Source organism: Monodon monoceros, unplaced genomic scaffold (assembly GCF_005190385.1).
Source record: "Monodon monoceros isolate NGI ecotype Baffin Bay Population unplaced genomic scaffold, NGI_Narwhal_1 Super_Scaffold_9, whole genome shotgun sequence".
Lineage (NCBI taxonomy): Eukaryota > Metazoa > Chordata > Mammalia > Artiodactyla > Monodontidae > Monodon > Monodon monoceros.
The window spans coordinates 4518835-4523192 of NW_021703786.1; the positions used below are offsets into that span (position 1 = coordinate 4518835).

Here is a 4358-nt window from a genome sequence, read left to right on the forward strand (position 1 = left end):
TATCTCAATAATCATACACTTATTTCATTCATAAGAACTTCCAAAAATAACTCTTCTGTATCAAAAAACTTACAAATGTCACAAGAGAGTTAAATAAGGGTCTATGGAGGAGAGGAGGAAAATTCTGCTAGGGGAAACTCTAATGAAGCATTTTCTCCATTATATTTTTGATTGATGTAGTTCATGAAAAAACCTCACTTTGCCTTCCACCTTTTAGTGATTCCTCTGAGAGGGAATGCAAGAAACCAAATCTGAGGGGAAAAACTGCTTTCATAATCTCAAGTGTAAACCACAAACAGGCTTTAAAGCTTGAAGAGATGAGAAAGGCAAGCATGTTTTCCTTTAAACATTTCAATAAATTTACAAAAATATTCAGCAATTCTGAATATATTGTTTGTATACTTAAAAATGCAACAATTTTCATGCTTTGAGTATTTTAAGGATATTTTGTTCTAGACGATTCAAAAGTAAGACTCACATGCACACATACTATATAACAGGAATTCTCCATATGATTGGCATTGTGGACTCTTCTAACAGTGTCAAACAATGGGAAGCCAAACATGATCACATATGTACTGTAAGGACAGCCTTGACGATCACCTATGTCTTTGTTTTCTGCTCAGTGCTTCTGCTAAGTTCAGCAGATGTACAACCATGACTTGTTTCCAAATGTCCAACCCCCCTCACTGACTCACCACAATTACATAAGTGCTAAGTTCTCAGCATTCAACGGAAGACTGCAGGTGAGCCTTTACTTCTCTCTGGTCCCTTTACCAAACCCCTATGTCACTTGTGACATTACTTGTTAATAGTCCACCTTCAAAAAAAAAAAAAGGAGGTACACAAGTTTGCAAAGTTTCACTTAACCAAATAAATTTAAAAATAGATAAAATACTTAACTTCCTGCAACACAAACCTTGGTTTTCACACTCATTAGAACATTTTAGAATTACTCAAACATGAGAATTGAAAATGTGTGTGCTATTTGGAATAGAACTACTGAATTTATTCTCCAGAAGAAAAGGCAGACCTGAAGCATCACATTATTGGAGCACTTGAAACATGCTGACAAGTTCTTATCTTCTCAACTTCAATGAAAGCTGCTTGCACAAACCATTTAACAAATATCCGCCCCTATTAAACAAGCCAGATATCTGACGTATTAAGGAAGTCAGAAGCTGGTCACTTCACTTCTTTCAGTTGCCTCCAGTTGCTAGAATACTGGCAACTCACATAAATATGTATAATGTATCCATGTAGACTCCCAGCATTGAACTGATGGGATCACATTTTAACTCCATACACTGGTACTCTTCTGCATGCTTGATTACTTTCTGTGTGTCATACAGAAGAAACATGCTGAAAAGAATTAATCCACCATAAATTGCCACTGAGTACAGAGTGGCACCAGCCACAGTGGTAGGTGGAAGAAACACAGATCCCAGTGAGGACAAAAAGACGAGACCCAGGCCCATGCTCAGTGGTGTTCCCATGTTCAGAAACTTCTCGCTGGGCACATGCATGGCCATGGTGGAGAGGCCTCCCACAATGCCAGCTGTGTACCATGCATCCCTGATGAGAAGAGGCCCCCCTAATATCATCAGAGGAGCCACCACTGCACCCATCACACCGGAAGGTAATAACCAAGCAAGATGCTTTGGGCCTGGGCTCCTGTCATATGATACCGACTGTACCAGCATTCCAGCTCCAATCATGGCTGCATGACAGCTGGTGCAATCAAAGGTTGCACCAGTTGTCACCCAAGAGCCTCTCATCACCAAGTTCATGAGAGCAGGAGTTCTGCTCACTGCCAGGGCAGACAAAGCTGTTAAACCAATACTTCCTTCTAATTACATATAGGTGGAATGAATTCTACCCTTCCCATACTGAGGCCAAATTACAGCCTTTTCAATAGCGCCAATCTCATTAGACATTTCCGAGCCACATTAGCACAGAGCACCAAAACAGACAGCAGCCCCTCTAGCAATAAGACGTCTCATCTGATCAAGTTTAAATAGTTTTTCCAATGATGGTTCCAAAGCTGCCTCTTTTGAGTCCTTGGCCAGTTTTCCCATGCCAGATCCCAAGTCTTGTCTTGGTGGCATATTCCCTGCTGGGTGTGAAGAGCCATCGATTCTTCGTGATGGAATTCTTCACAACAGGGGAGGCCTTGGTGAAAGCTGGGAGGAAAACTCTGGAAGGTAGTGTCCAGAGACACACAAGTCTTGTGGCCAGTATGGTGGTGCACCTGGTTTACCAAGCAGATCTGAAATGTGCAGTTTGCGTTCCGGGCAGCAAAAGGCAACCAGGCACACTTCCCGTGCCCTCCGCCTGCCTCTTACTCGATAATTTTTACTTAATAAAAATTGTGTTGAGCTAAACTCTCAGACTATATGAACAGAAATCAGGGAAGGAAAAGATGAGTAGAACTATGCTAAAGTCTTCATCTTAAATACGAAAAACTCAAGAAACAACTTCTTAACGTCAGCAATTGGAGAACAATTTTGTAGCTTGCTTTCAAAAGTATTGACAAGAACTGTTGCACCATGCCAGTCACCCACTTTTAGGGTTAGCAAATTTTATCACTTTCCTGGTCTGCCTTCCTCTCTTCTGCTGTCTTTTCCTTTTCTGGTTAGAAGTGTTTCACATGCATGATGACATTTTATATTTCTTTATCCGAATATGATACCATCTGGAGGCATTCTGCATTCCTTTTGGCTTTGGACTTTTTATAACCTGTGATCAGAATATAGATGGTTAAAGATGCCTACTTTATCCAGTTTCCTATGTAGGATTTATGTAATGTTAGTGCTCATTTATTTTGATATGGAGATTGAACTTGAGAGTCTATGCATGGATTTAAGCTGTACACTTAGCTCCAGGATACAGAGAAAGCTCAATGCAACTGAAACCTTGATAGTGTTGATTGGCAGGATGCCAAAGGCAATCTAGAGGGAGTTATAAGCACCAGATGGAATAACAGAAATTCCTGGTGGTTCTACATTCGAAACATCAAGAATCTAAACCTTTCTTACTAACTTCACTGCTTCTACTTTACTGTTACTGACAATTGTAACTAGTTGATCTACTCCCTCACCCAGTCTATTCTCAACACAATAATCTGAGTGGAGCCTTTAAAAACAGATCAGACCATGCTCAAAACCTTCTAGAGAGATATATGCACTCTTGATACTACGTGTAAAATAGATAACTAATGAGAACGTACTGTATAGCACAGGGAACTCTACTTAATGCACTGTGGTGACCTAAATGGGAAGGAAATCCAAAAAAGAGGGGATATATGTATATGTATAACTGATTCATTTTACTGTACAGTAGAAACTAACACAACACTGTAAAGCAACTATACTCCAATAAAAATTAATTTAAAAAAACCTTCTAGTCACTTCTCATTTCACTCCAGCAAAAGCCAACATCCCTACAATGACAGCAAGGCACCACACAGGGGACCTGACCTACCTCTCCTCTCATTTCCAAACACTTCCTCCCTCACCTGTTCTGCTCCAGCCACATTGATGTTCCTAGTCACTCCCAGCTCAGGATCTTAGCACTTGATGTTCTGTCGGCCTGAAATGTTCCTCCTCCAGTTATCCGCATGGCTTGTTCCCTGACTTCCTCAAGTCACTGCTAAAATGTGACCCTAGGAGAGGGGCTTCCCATGACCACTCCTTATAAGGTAGTCAGTCATCCCCCTGCCCAGGGCGCTCCCCTTCTCCCTTATTCTTCTTTCGTATTCTCCATGGCACTTGTTCACATCTGACTCACTCCAAGTGCTGTCATGTATTTTGTTAGATTATGGCACCTCTATTAGAATGCAAGCTTCACCAGGGCAGGCAGGTTGTTCCGTGCATGGCTGGATCCAGGCACACTGCCCAGAATATGGCACAGGAAGTACTGACTATGTATCTGGGGATGGTCACCACAAGTACACCTCTTGGCTTTCTTGGTAAAGTCTCAGACTCTTTATTATGAGATAATGGTCATGAAAAGAGACCTCCGTGACAGGGGACTGGAGAAAATATTATAATGAGGAGAAATCCTAGCTGGGTGTTGTGGGTTGAATTGACTGTGTCTCCCCAAATTCATATGATGAAACCCCAACCCGCAGTACTTCAGAATGTGACTGTATTTGGAGAAAGGGCCCTTAGAGAGGTGATTAAACTAAAATGAGGTCATGAGGGTGGGCCCTCATCCAATATGGCTGTTGTGTTTATAAGAGGAAATTTGGACACACGGGGAGACACCAGGGATGTGCACACAGGGGAAAGGCCATGTGAGGACTCAGTAAGAAGGCGGCCATCTGTAAGCCAAGGAGAGAGGCCTCAGGAGAAACC

General features: G+C 41.8%; 1 pseudogene; it reads right to left on the reverse strand.

The window, feature by feature from the left end:
• Nucleotides 1-1190: 1190 nt before the first annotated feature.
• Nucleotides 1191-3537, reverse strand: LOC114888918 (annotated as a pseudogene).
• Nucleotides 3538-4358: the final 821 nt, after the last annotated feature.